Source organism: Tribolium castaneum, chromosome 1 (assembly GCF_031307605.1).
Source record: "Tribolium castaneum strain GA2 chromosome 1, icTriCast1.1, whole genome shotgun sequence".
NCBI classification, from domain to species: Eukaryota; Metazoa; Arthropoda; class Insecta; order Coleoptera; family Tenebrionidae; genus Tribolium; species Tribolium castaneum.
The window spans coordinates 26,384,532-26,404,834 of record NC_087394.1 but is presented as its reverse complement, the minus strand read 5'-3'; the positions used below and the strand labels follow the sequence as shown (position 1 = coordinate 26,404,834).

Below are 20,303 nucleotides of genomic sequence, written 5' to 3'. Positions count from 1 at the left end.
TTTACATGAGTTGTCATGGTAACAGGTTAGTCATTTGCACCACGGTGGTTGTTAATAAAGTGAACCGATTTTAGTGTACCGTTAATAGTGCAAAACGTCAAATGCGGACGCCAAAAAAAATTTTCACTCTATTGGGCTGATTTCAAGTTGAGTTACGACCGACGCAAGTCGGTATTGTTATAGCAACGACGCAAATCTAGCAATGTTATTGGTTGCTGCTATGCAACTGCGACCCACGCAACTTTGCGACCAAACTTGAAATTAGGCTCTATGGCTATAGGCAAAAGGAAAACCTTTACTTGTGATATTTACTTAGAAGTGATCACTTTTATGACGTTGATGTAAAAAAAACGTATTACTTGAATGCCACTTTTAGGGAAAATTAAAGCTAGATTCAAATCGAAAGTAATTTTTTAGACATTTATTTAAAGAATTCAGTAGTTTTGATTGATTTTGACATCTGACCGTGTGTGTTGTGCTGTGTTTTATGATATTTGTTCTCAAAGTCTGATATACTTGAGAGATAAGGAGGGCCAACAGCGGTGTAGTGTTTGTCGGGAGTAAATACACGCGTCTCATCGTACGCAGAAGCTGTAGGGGCGATAACTGCATAATGAAATATAGGCTGCAAGTGTTTATGATGTTTTTATAGTGTCAAATAAAATATAGTAAATGAGTTGTATGGAAAATATTAAATATCACGGGTGAAGATTTCGGCACCCGCCTCTATCAAATTTCATGTTGTTCCGCGGCATGTGTTTTAAACAATAATAATTTTTCTGTAACAAATGTTCCTCTCTAGATAAAATATTATTTGTGAATAGCTACATGTGTCAAAATCACACGTGACATTAAAAACATAAACACTTAACCGCGATGACTGCGAGTCACCCTCCGTAAAGTGGCCCTTGTAGACAATAGAATTTTAGTTCTAGTAGCTTTAGAACATAAATAATAATCACTCACAGCTTTCTGTATTTGCGATTCCCACGTTCCGCCTTCATAAGCCACACGCGCCAACGCCGCAAACATTAAATATCTAATAAATCCGATTCATATGTTAATCCGCATATATCGATATGTCATGTGCGATCGCTAAACCACATTTATTACTCCTGTGTAAACAATGGGCCGGAGCCCTATATGTGGGGTCACCATAAACATCTACTTATACTGCGTTTGAAACGTATTATCTGCCAGCTATGATGGATTTTACTTGAGCATGATTTATATACCTTGGGGATTAAGAACGGATTTCGGTACCGTTCGTTGTGGCCTGATGCGATACACAACGAATTCGCTATTTCACCGAAATGGATTTTGCCGAATTTATTAAAACTTCACGTTACACAAAACATATCCAGCTTAAAAACTAGTCTACAAAGTTCACTTTCAAATTTTTTTACCGAATCGTTTTTTAAAGCTAAAATCATTTATGCAGACAACTTGTTCTTTCTTTTAGGAGTTGATAATACTATTTTGAAGCCTAAATTTTCAACAAAATAGTAGTTAAAATAAGGAGCCAATGCTATCCACTAAATAACCTCGAAAATGTTTTTTTTTGTGCAGAATTTATTGTACAGTATATTACACTCGTTTTATAAGACTTAATTGTGACACTCTTTCTATTGAAGCACTCCTTCGTCGTGCTCCAAAACCATTATAGAAGATTCCTATAAAACTCGTATAATAATATACTATCTCTTTCAGATGAAATAGGTTACAAAAAATTAATTTTTGCACGATTGAGCTCTATTTGATTGTTTACTACGCCTGTTTCCAAGACAGTACGTGGTGTTTACTAGTTGCTACGTCCAAGACGCCGGTAAGTAAATTAGGTATCGGTAAGTAATTGTGTCCACGCCTTGGACGTAGCAACATATCCTGCTGTCTTGACAATTATTTTGACATGGATTAATATATCATTAAAAAAAATTAAGAATAGTGCAAAAAACGTCATAAGCATCACGAACGTTAAGGATTACAGATCTCAGACACTAATTGGGATCATCGCTATGCTTCTCCTCCAAACAATTGTCGATCAGTAAAATCTTCTTACCGTTCTTGATACTTAATATTCTATTTTGTCAAAAAAAACTAGAGACAACAGATTCTACTATTTCATACAAATATCTCAAAAAAAACATGAGATATTGTAACGACAATTTTAGGCAAATATTAGGTTAGGTACTTACTTTAGTCTAATCTAAAAATATAGCAAATGGTTATTCTGGTTACACTCGTAATTATTTGTTTTCTATTTTAATACGAGTATCTTTTTTTAACATTTTAAACCAATTTTTTTAAAGCTTCACTGTTGTTATTTCGAAATCTAGTGCAAGGTTAAAGTAAAAGTAGGTTAAAGTAGACAATTAGTAACATAGTCATCCTACGAATCCTTTTTTTATATTCCTATTCCTGTCAATATTCTTACACTTAAGGCCTTAAAGGACTTTTAAGCCTTCATTTTGTCCCTAACTGAGCTTTTTTTATTGTTTATCCATAAACAAAAATCTGGTTAGAAGAATTAGTTAAAATCAATTAACTCAGAACTCAAAGTACCTAAATTTCAAACTTATTTTGGAAGAATGGCAACAGCACATTTGCATCTTTTTGGGGTGAAACACTTTTTGTCATACTTTATTCAATACAATTAAAGAAATTAATTCTGTTGAAAAGAAAAAATCTGTTATAATAAATAACCGGACCGTAAGGTAGAACCAAGACACTATCATATTTATTCATGCATTTTTATAAAAAATGTCAGTAGGTATTAAAGAATTGACAAATTAAATATAAAATATTGCACTTATCATGTGGGCATTTATTTGGTGGTTTGCTACCGTTTTTTTTGTTTTTTATTTTAACCCTTTCCTATTGCCCATAAGATTTATTCGATCTTTAAACAACAAATTTGTGATTTTGCCGATGAGTTTTTTATGATTTCTAAGATTGCCTTTTGCATAAAAACCAATAATTAAGAGTGCTCAAGAACGCGTAATGGTCAATTTGCTAATACAGAAAATTGCAGCGATGTATAATTACACCATGTTCTTTATTTATTCCAGATTGAGAAATTACGGCGGCTAATCACTTCCATCGTTTACTCATTTAGAAAAAATATTATCTATCAGATTTTCCAGCGACTTGCTAATTTGCGTACTAGTGCGTAGTGCAATTTTGCCCTTCCCCTCATCTAAATATATGCAATTAGTTTGAAACTTAATGAAAATTTCCTCGCAATTAGGTTTTTGTGGCTGAGCTGTAGCGCGTTGTTTTTTTTTCTGCATAATATAAAATCTCATGCCTGTATTATTGTTGGCTGTTTTTCTCCGACTAAAGCCATGTAATTTATAAAGGTAAAACAAGCTATTAGTTATAATTATATTGCATGCATATTTGATCAAGATAGAGTGTAGTTTGAAATTTTGTTGCTTAGTAAGTTATAGCATCAGATTAGTAACTGATTTGCATTTCTGAATCGCTACCTCGTTCTAGACGCTGACATCACGCAACTCAGGTAAAACTATGATAAACTTATGTTTATGCATCTTTTGAAATATGTGCCGCAGCCGATATTCCCTACTCCTTCGGCGACTGTAATTTGTAAATCGATGACTTTTATGGATGATGGCTTCGTGGCTTGTCTGCGTGTACGCGCATATTATCCTGATTGCTTTATTACGGTCCTAATTTCGTCGATAAACCGAGTTTAGAAGCGCCGGTACCGAAATGGATTACTTTCATTAAATTGTTGCTTAACAAATATGATAAATGAGTCGCTCGAGGTCGCTACTGTCGCATTAACTAGTTTTAAAATCTGTCCCGGACGTTTCTGGGCACATTAATATCATATACGCGATTAGCCGTGAATGGAAGCAACCTCTTTTAATGCGAACGAAAATATCGAATCACCCTCACAGAAAGCTCGCCTCGCAAAGCTCGGTCTCTACCAAAACTGGCTTCCACGTCGAGTGTAACTGACAGAAGGTCCGATAGGCACGCCCAGTTGTAAAAATATTATATTAATGTGTTAATAATGGTCCCGAGTGAATAATAATGTGTGATTTTTAAAAAGGGAACGAGATAACTGCCTCGCTTCAACTCGCTTCTCCTCAAACTTAACTCTTACAATCTATTACAAGCACGTAAAGTGATAATGAAAGAAAGAGCTTAATATTTCAGAAGACAGCTGTGGAAAATTGTGTCTCACAAATACATTTTCTCAAAAGTCGTTATTTAAGACGAGTGCTGTATTAATTAAACAGAATCTAAAATGTAAATACTCCCAAACAGCTGAAGCGTGACCAAAATGCAAAACGAAGAATTTCAATCCGTTGCGATATAAATTTCATTTGTTTTCACAAAATCAAGTGTGATGGAGACACAAGACCACAATCTCGTGTGCACTTGTGGCACCCCTCGTTCTACTAACTTTTGACTTCATAAATATGGTATAAAGTTCCTACAAGTTTGCCCAAACTCTTGATGATTATTTTAATGCATTCACCATATGCTGCCACCTTCTCAAACTTGCTGATAATGGCATTAAAGACGTTTGCCGATATTTTTACGACCCGTTATTGTTTCACGACACGCAGGGGCGATTTCTAATTAAAAAACACAAATTTTTGGTCGTCTTATTGCCGCACAAAATTGTACGCAATTATCCACCAAAACCCGCATTTATAATGTGTATGGATGAGAAAACAATTTTGCAGATCATTCTTTAATATAATTACATAAATTACCGTTAAGTGGATAAGTTGTTGTAAAACATATTTACAATTTTAATCACAAAATACCATCACAAATTATATCGTTATAATCATCATGTTGGATAAACATCCTCTGTAATCACACAATTACAACTCCGGACGCTCTAAACGACCTGTTACTTTTTTCCAAAATCTGATAAAAGGCGACCACTATTTTAGAAAATCAACTCGGCCACAGAAGTTGTTGCAAACCTGTTCCCCAAAGACTGGCTTTACCGTAATCGCGCAAAGTAAACAGGGTGCTCAAAACTTTTATTAACTTATGCATCCACCACCCTGTAGACAAATCATCCATCACCTACGTTTTTTAAGATTTGGCTGAAAATCTAGCCATTCTTTGTTAACTTTTTGACTAAATAAAAAAATAAATAAATAAACAAATTTTCAAAACCAATTTTATTTTTTTCATTACACCATTTTTAATTTCCAACACAAGTTTTGAAGTTTAAATTTAAAATTTCCGGTGAATTAAATGCAATAAAAACGGTGGAAATTCGATAACAGTCAGTTGGTGGTAACTCAGAAGTGATAAAGTGTAATGTGTGGTCATAATTTTTGCATTTTTTTAAGTGACGGCGATGTTTTCTAAAAACTGTGTTCAAAACTAGTCGCCAGAAGCCACGGTCATTGTACCTCAACGGGTGCAATTTAAGTACACTTACTGACTTGGAAAGTTTTTATTTTTTCTGTCTGCTAAAAAAATCAAAGATAAACCTTTAAACTGGCCTGTAAATAATTGCACAATTTTGTTAGAAATCTGAATCCCAACGATGTTCTCTAGTTCCTAATCATCTGATATAGGAATTTCAAGGAATGAAATAAAACTTTGCAGGAGACGCCCTGTAGAGGCGAAGTAGAACCATTTTGCTAGAAATCTGATGGCTGCTCTGTTTCTGCTTTTTGGTTTAATTATGTCTGTGTCGGTATCAGAAGGTGAGTGTTTCAACAGCGAATAAAACCCAGTGTATCCAAACAAATTGCTTTATTATACGAGTCATGAAAGCGGAGACCCGAATAAAATGCTTGAGTTGATAAAAGTGATCGAATGAGGCGTTTCCCGGAGGGGTTTCGTGCTTGGGGTGAGAAACCCTCTTCAAAATATTTATAAATTAAGTAAATTAGACGTAGGATGTGTTATATCCTTGAGCTTGATTGATTTTCCCATCGACAATGGAACAAATTTTCGTCGAATTGCGATTCTTTCTACAATCGGATTATGATGGCGTCTTTGAAATCTTTGCAAACTTTCGGGTTTAGTTCTGAATATTACGGCCTTCTATAGAAATTTCATCTATTCTTGTGATCCATTGTAAAAGTAAATCTGTCGCTAGCATTAACACAAGGCTTTGTTTAACAGCGGCAAGGACCGAAAACCTCAACTCCCGTGTAAATAATGAATCCGACTTAATTGCAAAGACTGTGTAAATACAAATATATTGAAATTCATAACTGAAGTTTGAGGAGGTTCTGGACGAATATGAACTTTATGACTGTAATCCTTTGAGATCAACCTCTTAAGGCAATTTCAGTTTGAAACAAAAGCCATTCATTTCTTGTTAATATAAAGTATAGCTTGAGCCGGTATTTGCATCGAGCGTTGTTTTGTTGGTGATTTGTGGCAAAGTGGCGACCAAGTGCCGCTCTCTTCCGACCCTCATCTGAGATAAATTCATATAGAAATCGTGCAAGTTTCGCAACTTAAAAATAAGTCGAGCTTCGAAAGGGATCTCGGAGTAAAACATGACGAAGAAGTCAGCTGGGGGTTACAAACTTGAGAAGAACGGAGCTCTGTTTATGCAACACAAGACCGTGAGGAAAGTTTTACAACGTGTAGCACGGTTTCACTCTACATATAAATTTCTTATATAAAATTTTGAATAGAGGAGGAATTCTAAACATGAGATAATGTGGAAGTTTGCCAACTCGAAGGGGTTCTTTTGTCGAGAGTTTGCGAACTGCTTGTTAAAAACAACACATCGACGTACACGACGTGCGGGCTTTAATAAAATGCAGAGCGGTGACAATTTTTAATAAAGTCGCTATTGATCTCGGAATCATCTTCGTGATGTAACTATTAGTTATACCACCCGCCACGACGGCGCGCAACTTCCACGTCTTCCCTAACACGGTGTCGACAACAGTCATCAATCATCCAAGACGCCCCAGGCTGTCCAACACCTATAACTCATCCCTTGTAGCTCGGCAATAACTCACTAACCGTTTCACAACCATCACGCACACTCCCGATGATATAAGAACGTCTTTCTCCCATCGGTTGACGTGTAACTACTTCAATGCCAAAGAGGCAAAACATACGATGAATCGACGAGGCCTTTCGCCGAGAAAGCGTGATATTAAAATTGTAGACACAAAATATCCCCTAAAGCCCAAAAAACTACAAATACCAAGTTATGTCCAGAAATTTTACAATTTTTTTTTCACTTCTTAACTTTAAATAAATTTCGAAATGTTCCTTATTCAACTAAACATTTCTAAACTACCAATAATATCATAGGTGACCACACTATTACAACTTTTCACACATGTTGAAGCTTTTCATGCCAGATAACTAGAAACATACTCGTTTGAGATCACGATTTTTTTTTTGGTCTTAAAAGAGGCAATGCATAACTTACTTTTGCAATTAACATAAAAAATTCGCCATGGCTTAGTTTTTTTTTAAATAGATAGAGGTAATAGATCGTTTAGGTGTAAATATATCATTTTTAAAGTATTTTAGAAATGAGAAGACTTAAACAGAATGTTTTTTTCTCTATCCGGCGCTTACAGCTTAATACAGATTAAACCAAAAGTAACGCACAAAATTTATATCTTTGGTAAGGATGATTTAAAAAAATATTTGGGCAAGAGAAGCTTAATTTTGTATTGCAGTATTTTGCCACAAACTTTTTTCTTCAAAAAATGTAGCATTAATTAAAATTTACTCGTCTTGTTCTTGGGATATCTTGCTTTAGTCTTTGCAAAGTGCACAGCTACTCGTATTTTTTAATTTTTGCGTGTAGGCAAATACAGAGTGATTTTTTAAAGACCAACCACCCTAAATCTCTCAGAAAATAAACTCGTTTCTATAAAATCATGCTGTACAATTACTTCTAAAGACGCAGCGATAAGTGCTAATTAATTTTTGCTGTAAGACGATTAGACACTGCATATTTTTTGAGTTTTTAAAATTAGGTCCTGATTATCTTACAATGACAAAAAAATTAATGAGATAAGAGAATAATTGCCTCAAAACCTCATTTTTATTAAATCCAATTATAGTTTTATTCTAAACTTAACAGGTAAACTCGAAAAACAAAAATCAAAAGATGTCATTCCCCGCAGAATCTTTTACATAAAATAACAGCAAACAGCAGGCTTTTTAGTGAGAAAAAAACCAAAATTCAAAAATTTGAAAAAGGAAAAGGGTTTGTATTCTATTATTTTTATTTCTAAATGTTTTCCGGCGAGTGAAACGATTTCTCTAAGAAAATGAATCATCCTATTATTTGTGGTCGTAAATTCTGAAAACTGAAATAATTTACAATTTCGTGTGCCTTTGTGTCGTACGTAAAAATTGAATGTCACATTGTTTAATAGTAATATATCTACAGCAAATCCGTAGCGAACTGGGATTAAAGTCCCGAAGGACTGTGTGAGTGTTGCAAGCGATAGATAGTTTATCCCGAGGGTGTCACTGCTCGAGAGTTAATCCATTTTTCTAATATACACGTCATTTACACATAGTATCTGGAGATTTGGACCCCTTCTTCATAAATACGCATAGATATCAATTTTAATGGACAATGATTATTAATTCCGCATAACTTTTTTAATCAAGCACTAAATCACCTGTGTTGAACGTTGTAGAATTTGCCATTTGTTTCAGTGTGATAATAAAGATAACGATCGGTGTATGTTTGAGTGCAGCAATGAGCATTTTGCTTGCCCCTTGCCTCCAGCGCGTTCCCAGCCAAGGATTAGCTGACTAATGTGATTTATTACCGAGATATCGAGAGGGCTGTGCATTAGCAACCCTCGCAAACTAATTAATACGTTCTTACTAACCTTTTAATCATAATTGGATAACTATTTTGAGTTCGTAAATCCAGATCACATCTGCAGCTCTGTTTTAAACTTATAATGTCTTGTTAATTAAGTTTGCTTCTGTTTGGAGGGAAATTACTTAATCCGAGATTTTGTTTGCTTATTTGTTTCTTATCGTATTTAAACCGTACAAATTTCAATTATTTAATGAAGAAACTTGCGCGATAAAGAGGGACGCTGAAATATCATACATTACGGCACTCAATAAGCCTGTCGGAACTGAGAGGTATATTGGCGTGTAAATGCAGCCTATTATCCACCAATTTCAGGTATTAAATCATTCGGAATAATTGCCGAGTTGAGGCCACAATTTCGACGTGTTTCCACTGTTAATGCATAGACGGCGATGCAGTTCATGTGTGGAAGCACTTGATTATACCCATACTAACGTTTTGATTACGGTTTAACTCCAATTCGAGCTGTCTACCACTCATTCATCACCATCGCACCAGTTGGTTGTTTAAGAAAATAATTATTAGATCATTTACACGGGCAGCGGGCCGACACCTTGCCTCCAAGACCTTTCGAGAAACGGACAAAATTAATTGGGAGCTTTGGAGCGACTTTCACCTTGATTTGGTTTTGGATAGCGTACAAGAACTCTTGCTTCTTATTTCGCTGAATTTAGGATTTTTCATGAAATTTTGCAGATTATACTCGAATTATTAAAATCACTCCAATTAATCCAAAGTTACGAGTGAGCAGCATACTGTTTTTTTGTATGAATTTAATTAAGTTCTTCGTTTTGTACCATAGTATAAAAAATTATATTGTCCAAACCACTAATTTATTGCTATATTTTACTAGACCTGACTTGACGTGACGTGACCACCTGACCTTACAAAACCAAATCTATCTTGTTAAAAAGTTCAAGTAACATGTACCAATATTTGTTATTTCAAATGCACATTCTTGCACGTTTCTGGTTGGATTCAAAAACTTTATCAAAGAAGCAAAATTTTTCCTAAAAAATTCTGGCGTACACCAAAACAAAACAAAAATATATTCTTTAAAAAAAGGCAAAAGAACTCATTTTAAAGCACATTTTTACTTAAATTTTCTTAAGGGCAGCAATTTTCGTTACAAATAAAAACATAAATTTGTATATTGTGCTTATAGCTATTGTCAATTGAACGGAAGTTTGATGTTTGCAAGTTAGAAGGCCAAACAAATTTTGTTTTATAATTATTTTTTTAGTCATTTGTTACGAAAAATGTGATAATACTTAACTTACGTGGACAATATCTGGAACGAATTCAACAGACAAAAGCCAGATTAATAAGAATTGAACTAAATGAACATTATTTATTTTAACAAATTTATTGAAAGTATGTCTTTCTGAATAGATTTTTTGCCACAAATTCTTTTTAGTGTCGGTCTACGAAAAAAAAAATGGGGGTTGACGAATTACGATATAATCTAATTTTAATAAGGTTTCGTGGTGTTATTCATGAAAAAGACTAATAAGTAGCCACCAAATAACTTAATTAAATCAACGAAAAAACACAAAATTAGTTAATAACAGAAAAATTAATGGCACCTAAATTTTGTTTAAGAAATTCATTCATCCATGCCTGCTTACTGAATGGTTTTTACAGGTAAAAAGTAATTTTCTATAAAATTTTAAATACCGCACAAAATCCACACCCTTGATAAGAATAATTTTTCAAAGAATTCTTCGAACAGGAGAATTTTATTTTTGTAACAATTTGCCACCAATTTTTTTTAGAAAAAATGTAGCATTAATGAAAATAAATATTTTGCTTTAGTCTTTTGAAAGTGAATATTGTTTAATTTTTGCCTGTAGGCAAATTCAGAGTGAATAATTGAACTAAATTAAAATTATTTAAGTTTCAATAATTTGTAAATTCGTTGCTTATATTACAAGCTACGAAAATTCTGAGAAAAAAAATGTATATAGAATTATTTCCTGCGGGAAAGTACGTAGGTAGCAGGTAATCGAACAAAATCAACAAAAATAAAGGTAAATGTGAGCTATTCTACTGATAGAGTAACTTCAAAAATATTAGAAATTGTTTTTGCGTTATTTTAGGTTTGATTTAAGCACCAAAGTGGTGAATTTACGAAAAAAAAAATGTTGAAAATTGCCCCTGCTAGAGAGTTGGTCTTGCATAACAAATGTTTCAGTTTCGTCCCTTATTTCCCGATTAAGTAATCCCACACGTTCCAAGATTGACACATCAGCTGCTGGGGGTTGTTGTATTCGTGCAAAAGGCGCCGCTTGCATCAGCGCACTTAAATAAGTGGCTTTCTGATTGCAGTTTTGATTGACAGACGCAACGGTGAATCAGGGTAGCTAACCTCAGCGGGGTTGAATGGTATATCAGTGAGTAAACGGCCTCCGGGAAAATATGTCAATCAAAGTTGAACACTTTGTGTACTTATTTACAGCATCTGTCGTCGTTTCAAAAGTCAACTGATGTCCTTTATTGTGCAACGGCGTGTTGTGTTTTTCGCTAACGCATGTTATGATTGGATTTTATTGAACTGTCTCGTGTTCTTTGTTAATGGAATTGCCTTGCCTAGATATTATTTCGAGCGTAATAACGTGTTGTGCGATGACGGACCGATAACACAAACAAAATTGGCCGATGGGTTTGTTTTAGCGAAATTGTAAAAAGTTTGAGGGTGGTAGCAAGTGGCGCCACACCTCGCAACTGCGGTTGCCAACAAAGCTACATTGTGTACTTCCCCCATTATCGTTAATATAAGCAATTATGCTCTGTTCACCTGCGAACTTAATTGTGTTTCAAGATTTCCCATATACACAAATGTCGGTTATTGTCGTTGTTGGTGCTAAGTAGCGTGTGTCTTGTCGATACTTCAAAACCGGTAATAATAACATAATGATAAATAAATTAACTATAATTTACATGGTAGGTAAATAACGTTGAACTTGTATTAAATTAAATTTAAATTATGGGAGGAACGGATGAGAGGTTTCGTGATTAACATAAGTGGGGGCTTTTTAAATAATAATTATTAAAATAATGAGAGAAATAAAAGTCAGTCGTGTAGTGACAAAACCAGCATCCCGGCCAGACAGTCTTATCTCGAATAAATTAGAGCCTTTTACATTTTTTGCCCGATTTAATAAACATCCATCAGATGCTTGTCAATTTCTTTCGATCAGCAGGTGTAAAATTAAACTTTACGCGAAAAAAATAATGAATGCCAATTATGGGCATAACATCGAAAAAAGCCATCGGACGGGTTAAATCCAGTCCGTGTTCAACCGGAAGAACGTCGAGGATTTTGTCGTGGCTTGTCTGAATATTCGGCTCGCATTACACGAAATACCAATTTTGGAGTTTTACACACAACAAGAAGCTTTTATGGCGAAATTCCACCTTTATCTACTTTTAAGAACATGACTATGAACAACTACATAGAAATTTTCTAGAGGAGTAACTCTTTTTTATGTTTGTAAGCACAATAAAAAAATTCAAACAGGACACAAAGAAAATCTCCTAAAACTATATTTACATTTAACGAATTCTAACTTGATCACCTGATATTAAAAAATTAATTGGGTACATAAATTTTAGCAAATACTGCTCTTAAAATTAAAGGAATTTACCATGTAGAAAATACGCCAATAACTTAAAGAAAAATTTTCCAAAGTTTTTTGTTTAATGTCTCACAGCTATAACTTAAAAACATAATTAATTCTCTATCGTTTAGACTATTGAATAATTTTTTACTCAACTAGAAATACAGGGTGTGTCACACAATTAGTCTTGCGCGTAATGTACACAGCCTAAAGTCATAAAAGATTAGATATCAAATATGAAAAAATACACATGTAATTATTTAATTATTTAGAAACCCATGACAGTAGTTGTTAAACTAAACACTGTTGAATTAATAGTCATAAATTGCCGTTTTCACAAACAATTTTCATGTGTTCGGTCAGGAGACGGAATGAATATGATTCTAATCTTTCGAACTTAATGACTAACTAACTAAAAACGTTTCAATTTTTTGAAGAGGTGAATAAACTAGAGAAAGTTGTCCAATTTTTCAAAATTTGTAATCGAGTTTGTATCGGAATATGTATTGTTGATTGCATTTTACAAGCACAGCCTTCGTAAAATACGTAAAACACTGTATTTATTTTTGCCTCGGCCATACAACTTGGAACACCTTGTACACGTCAGGAACTAATAATCACACAGAATTTTCCCTGTCCATGTGAATATTTTCTTTGTTGTATCTTCTTCAAGTGCAAAACGAACGAAAATGTGTTGCTTGGAGTATTGAAAAAAATATATTTGTGACGTCTGTCCTAGCCAGACCAGTTTCAACAAATTCTAATGTATTTTTAAACTTAAATTTAAATTGTTTTTCGTGTTAGAAACAGTCGTGAAGTGGTCGAAAGCACTGTATCCCTTGTTGTCCTTAATACCGCTAGTGCCATCTATGCCCCAGCGCCAAAGCAGCGTCCGGCAAAACCTCCTCCAGTCATCGAAAAACACAAAAATTCAATTAAAGAGTTATTTGGTGTAGCAATGTAGCGGTGTATCCTAATAAAGCACCACGTTGCAGCAAAAAGCCATTCAAATATGAAATATTCAATTAAACAAAAATGTATCCTCACTATCGATCCTAATTGGGCGATGCATTCTTCGTGACGATATCGCATTCCACTGACAGAGCAGTGATTTAAAACATCACAAATAAGATTAACATTCTTGGGGCTGTCGCGATTTAGCTCAAGTTGAAGCGACGCTGACCAGTTCTGCGCCAACGATCGGTCAGTGCAGTGACTAAAAATCTCCATCGGTTTTGCTTCCAAAAATTTCCAGTTGTGTCAGGTGTAAAGACGACAGGTACGAGCCAAATTTTTACTTTGTTCGTGTGTTGTTGTAACTAATATTGTATTTTTTATTCGGGAGTTGTACAGCACGCACAAAAACATTCTTCGTCCACTTGTGTAAAATAAGCTTTTTATCTCGGATTAAAGCTCCTATAAAACCTTTTCCAACCACTCAATCTGGGTCACCTTTTTTTAGATGAAATCTTTCTTTCAGCCACCCTACATCCGACTCGCAACTTGACATTTTTCTAGTCGAATGAACCCGAAATGACATCTTCTGGATAAGTGCCTCGCCGGTCCTCACTCACATGCCACATATGCAATTGTAACACTACACCACTCCTTTATTGTCCTCTGCCAGGACAAAACCAGACATGGGTTATTCTTGTCGCCTTTCTTCGTAATCATGTACGGAACTAATACCTGTCGACTTTTCCGAGCGCCTCATTATTGAACTCTTATTTGTCGTGCACACACCTGACCAACAACTGAACGAGAAATTTATCCAAACTTGTTTATATTCCTGATTTTGATAAGTTGGGGCCTAATCAACGGATTTAAATTTTAAATTAGGCGATTTGGGATTTTATACCGCTTCGACGGATCCAGTAGGAGATAAGAAAGGGATTAATTTAATATTATGTAACCGGATTGAGTCATAACCGAAATACCAAGATCTGCTACTCAGACCAAATTGGGACATCAAGATTCAAACTAATTCATGCAAGACTTGTCTGACTGTTTACTATAACAGCGAATCGATTTTAGCTAATTAAAGTACTCTACACGACTTGTCACTTTAGCTAAAAGTTATAATTTCTCACAGGTTTTTTAATAAAAAAATCCACCATGTCAGATTTAAAAATGTCCTTAAATTAATTCACAGAGAATAGACGAGATGTAACGATTTTACACTTTGTTATGATTCAAAAATTTATTATTAAGTTTAGTTCAGCGATTTTTTACTTTTTTCGGGAAAATTTCAAATTAAAAAAATTCTTCATAAACAGAGAACACTCTAGATCCAACATAACGAGGTCAAAAAACACGCTTAAATATTTCTGCTGAAATGCGAGTCAGTCTTTCACTGAAAAATGTCGTAAATTTAACAAAAAAGTCACTAAAAAGGTTTCTAAATTCGGAAAATTTTTTGGAAAAAATTTCAAACTTGATTTAAGTTTTAAGTATTTAAGTATTAAGTTTCTCGCCGGAAAATAAAGTCTTAGGACCGGTTTATAGAAACATCAATAGTTTAATCTGCAATTAGATGCATGATTAATTGATCACGTGACCACGTTAAAGCAATTTGATTAGTCCAATCGCGTTGATAACCTTTAACAACGAGTTAATTTCAACAGAGCTATAAACCGGCCTTAAATTGATGAAAATAACACATTTCTGTTAATTTAAGAATTTTTTGCTTCGTTTTTGCAGAATCTTTACAAAAAGTAGAGAATTTTTCGTCAAAAAATGCTCTAAATCTAGTGAAACATTACATATTACAATGAATTTATTTTGTCTTTTTTTTTAAATTCCAAATGTCGAGCACAAAATACACTTCAGAGCTATTTTAACATTTTTCCGTTTAGTATTATCAAAATCTTTTACATTTTGTATGTTCATATAGTGAAAAAATGATCCCAAATAGATCATAGAAAGTCGTATAATATCTCAATTTAGCAAATTTTTTTATAAATCGGGTTGAGTTTAATGAGTTTCTTTATAAAAATTAATAAGTTTGTCGGGACAAGAAAATATTTTCTGCATAGTTTAAACAAAATTTTTCGACTTGAGTGAATTTCTGTTTAAAAACGCCAATACAAGCAAGTACCGCATTTCCGACTTTTGTATTAATTAGTAAAAAAACTCACACAAAATAACACATTTTAGACATGATTTAACAATTTTGTTTTAATACAAAAGTTACCTATCCTATCCTTTGTTATAGTAAAATATTTCAAACTATTTTTTCAGCGATTTTTTGCTTTTGTTCTGAGTTTCTAGACACTTCGAACTTAATGCTATGGTTTCCTGTCTTTTTGACCTAAATAAATTATGTCTTAAAACATTGAATTTTAAATGGAAGACACACAGTTAAATAATTATTTTTTAGGGCAATTAATTGTGACACTGTGATAGAAGGTGTAACAAGTTATTATTCGTAAACAATTGTTATTATTAGAGTTCGCATTTTTTGCGTTCTTTGCTAAATATTATTAATATTGAAAAGGCCACTGAACTTAGAACAAGACTACTGAATAAAATGTAGTCTGAATGAAGCCTGTGAGAAATTCTAACTTTATTTGAGAACTAAAAATTCACAAAAAACGTAATTAAATGGCACTTAAGATTAAGCCAATAGTAATTTAGTCTTGTTCCTCTAATTAAAATAACATGTTAATTACTCAAATAAGACAAACTAAAAAGCTACGTAATATGCCTGAACCATTATTATTTCCATCAAAAAATATTTTGATAAATCATAACTTGATGTTTTAGTTTTTCTTTTATTGTCTTCTATTTTGAATTTGTTGTTTTCAGGATGACGGTGATTGAAATAGAAACTGGGTAAAGCCCTGAAAACGTGGTTGCATTGTCCAGTGTTCGATGTTCGAAATCTCGCAATTTTCAAACGCAAACCATTCTAATCAATGTTGGAACAAGCAACAGAGGAACACAGAAACAGCTAGCACAACATCGACCGACCCTGAGGCACAGTTTGATCAACTTCTCTCTCCAGTCATTTGTACGACACGGGTGCCAACAAATCCAGTCGCAGTGGCTTTGTCCTTCAGTTGAGCGAATTTTCCGTCGGAGTTTCAACATTACGCTAATTTTCCATCTCTAGCTTTTCCGTTGGCATGTCACGAGTGGAAAAAAGACAGAACGTTTGCTAGTTTGAAGTATCTGAAGCGGAAAAGCCCGTTCCATCAGATATCACTTGTAAAATGGCTCTCTACGTTGGAGAAATAGGATCTATTGTTACCGCCAGGTGAATAGCGTTAGACATGCTGAAATCTGTAAATGAAACTGTTATCGGCGGCGAACTCGGGAGAAGTTTCCACCAAAGGAAAATGGGAGCTTTCAGAGTGCCAACTTTCCATCTCGTATTAGTTTTAAATTGGAAATGTACTTAAATGATTAGATTTGTAAAATGAACACCAGGGACTTCGTCAAATGTATTTTTCTCTAATTAATCTTGATTAAACCATTGCGTATTGAAAATCTGATGAACACCTGTCGCCTGTCACATTTATAACAAAACCACAGAAATTGGTCATTACAATTCGATCGTTAATGGTAATTGGACCAAACACTAAATAAACGAGAAAAAAACATTAAATTCTTATTTATGGTAGTAACATTAAATCCGGCTATGTTGTTTTATGTCACTCGCACATAAAAAGCAAGATATTTAACATAGAGCAATGCTGTAATTGTAGATATCCATCCCTCGACTTGCTTTATATCATGACATTTATTAAAGGGCCAAGTTCACAACACGCAGCAATTAGGTTTAATGTAGTGCCGGCCTGATAATGTGTCTGGGCTGTACTACACATGTAAACAGCACCGCCCTCTGTATACCGGAAGTAAGTGGAAGCCATTACGCAACACGTATTTCGATCCGGTTAGCGGTGACCACCCCTTATTTTTATTATTTTTAGAACAAAAAGCTCGAAAGCTTGCAGTTGTGCGAAAGCTTTTGAAATAAATTCACCCACATTGCGAATAAATGTACGGCTTTTTACGTTATGTAATCGCATGGAAAATAGTATTTCTAATCAAGCACAAAATTATGTTCCAGAAGGAAAATCTACATTTTCTTAACAAAAACGACGAAAAACACTTCTTTATGTAAAATTATTCTAACATGAAATTAAGTTATTTTGTTTTTTTCGAAAATTTTTATCACAGATTTACAAAAACAGCTTGCAGTTGTGCACTTACACCTACTCGCTTGGAAAACAGTATTTCTAATCAATTACAAAATTATGTTCCAGAAGGAAAATCACCATTTTCTTACGAAAAACTACACAAAAACAGTTTCTAAATAGGTACATACCTACATTCTTTTTTATGTAAAATTATTATAACATCACCAAATTACTTTTACGTTGTATGAAAATACGTAATTTTGCTTTTTTCGAAAATAATTTTTATCTCAGTAATTGAAAATTGGTAATAATTTTGTTTTTTTTAAAGAGAAACAAACCTAACACGAGTACCTAATATTCATTATAGTAGTAGAAAAGTTAAGTTTTCAGACCATTTTACTGCAATCAAATTTTAATTTTCAATGGATTTGTTTAATCCTGAATTTGAGTTCCATTCGTTTTCTGTAAAAAGAGCCTAAACAAATTCGTTTAAAAATATACTAGGTAATAGAATACATTATAGGTAGTATAATAAGTAATATGTTTGCTTAATATTTTACAAAATTTTAAGCATTTTATTGCAAAATTTTATTATTAAGGGTGGTTTTTACAATCGTCAGATTGGCTAAGTTATTTGTATAATTAATTACTATGGTTACAATTGTTATAACAATGTAGTTTTCAAAATACATTGCCCGACGTTTGTAAAATCTACCCTTAGATAAATAATTGTGTGTCTAATATTATTGTCAGTTAAAAGTTAACAGTTTTTCCTCAGATTTTTCAGAAACATAAAAAAATTCTCGAAGGAAACTCTTCACCTTTGTGAACAAATCGCTAGTTTACAGAAAACTCTTGGCATAACTAAAGTTATACGTATTATATGTTTTTTTTATTTAACAACCCTTTGTGGTGCAATTAACTACTCATATAAAAGTTAATGCCAAGATCACGTCACTTGCACTACAATGGATTTTTAAATAAAAAAAAAACAGATATTGTATTATTTCAAGAGGCAACAAAACTTAAAATCTTTATTAACTTTTATTTTTTAATTTAAGAAATTTAAGTTGCTTGTGTAAAAGCACCACAATAAAATTGAGAGCTTAGTTTCTATTATTATTATTATTTCTAATTTTTATAGAATATAATACAAACTTCACTTTCAGTTCGCCTGCTTTAGGCATGTTTCTAATTAGGTTTGTATTCAAAACAAAAAAAGTTACCGTTTCTTGCATTAGACGTATAAGAAGAACACCTGTTTTATTTTTATGGCCATGTTTTACAAATATTTGTTAATTTTAATGGTCATTTTCGTCTCAACATTTTAATAACCCAAAAACGTGAAATCATTTTACTAATTATAACAGAAAAAAATAATTACATCGCTATAGCAATAAATAACATGATTCCGACTATAAGAGTCTTTGAAATGATAAACCCAACCAACATTATAAATTATTAAAATGTATAAAAATTAATATTTTATCGCTCGATTCGAGTAAAAAAAATAAAAAACGAATCAATTAAGTCGTTAACGAAACGTTTTAATGTTTTAAATAAATAACAAGAAGCTAAATTTATAACCGTGTCAAGCGGTGCTTCCACTGGAATATCAAATTAAAACCGTGAATGTTTGAAATTTTTAATTATGATTTATGTCGGTGGAAATAACATAATTGGGTGTGAAATCATCGTTTACTGCTTAAGATAAATCGATAATTATAGCCCATACGTTATATTAGAAGTCCGCTCAAAATCTGATACGGGTCTAACACATGTTTCCGGTCGAACACCTCGCTCGAAATGGACTGAATTGTGACATTAATCATTATTAATTCTTGCTTGCTAAAATTTCGATGAAAAATGATAAGAATTAGGCTCAATTTAGTGTCGAATGATGGAGCGAAGCAGCATCGATACTCGACGGTGCGATAAGAAAAACAAATTCGCCAAAAAAGGTGAAATTTAAACCAAGCCACCAGAATAAAGTTAATTAAAGTTGAATAAACTACCCATGTATATTACGGTTTGATTATCTTAATGACTGTATTTTAAATGATACGAAATTTGGTCGAAACGACCGGTTTCTGGTAACAGATAAGAAGGCAAATGAATATATTTTTCGCCGCAAATGATCGGTTGTAAAATTTCTAATTGCTTTTAAATGAACTTAAGAATAGTGTAAGGAGCTGGCGGCACGCAACGCTCGCTGATGCATAATATCGAACTGAATAATTGCCAGCTTTTTGCATAAAACGCGATTTATTCGACTCCTAATGATCGACGTGTTTATTTCGCAATCGGAGGAGCAACCGGTCGCTATAATGAGATATTTGTAGGAGAGCAGAGGACAGGTGGTGCTCTCTTTACACCTGTTCTGACACATACACATGTCATACGCTGCATATTTAATGTGAGCTGAGTTTCTTCTAATTTGCTGCATGCAACTAGACCACCAATTTGGATAATTAATTTAATCACTTCTTTGAACTTAGAGACAGGTAAGCTCCAGACGCTTTATGCGCTAAGTCGCAACACGTGTTTTCATCAATCTTTTTAATAGCTTTGCACATGAACGGTGCGTTTATGGTACCACTTGTAGCGATTTGTAACTACAACTTGCACCTTCATGACGACACCGCAAAAGATCTCTAATTAAAACGAACATAAATCCGAGGTGGACAAAAAACTGATATG

At 33.6% G+C, this 20,303-nt stretch overlaps 1 long non-coding RNA gene across 1 annotated transcript; it reads left to right on the top strand.

Moving 5' to 3' along the window:
• Nucleotides 1-12,445: 12,445 nt before the first annotated feature.
• On the top strand, nt 12,446-16,959 carry LOC103312759 (uncharacterized). The gene is made up of 2 exons (XR_511408.3): nt 12,446-13,738; nt 16,267-16,959. It is a non-coding gene; the product is annotated as an uncharacterized LOC103312759 (long non-coding RNA).
• The last annotated feature ends 3,344 nt before the right edge of the window (nt 16,960-20,303 follow it).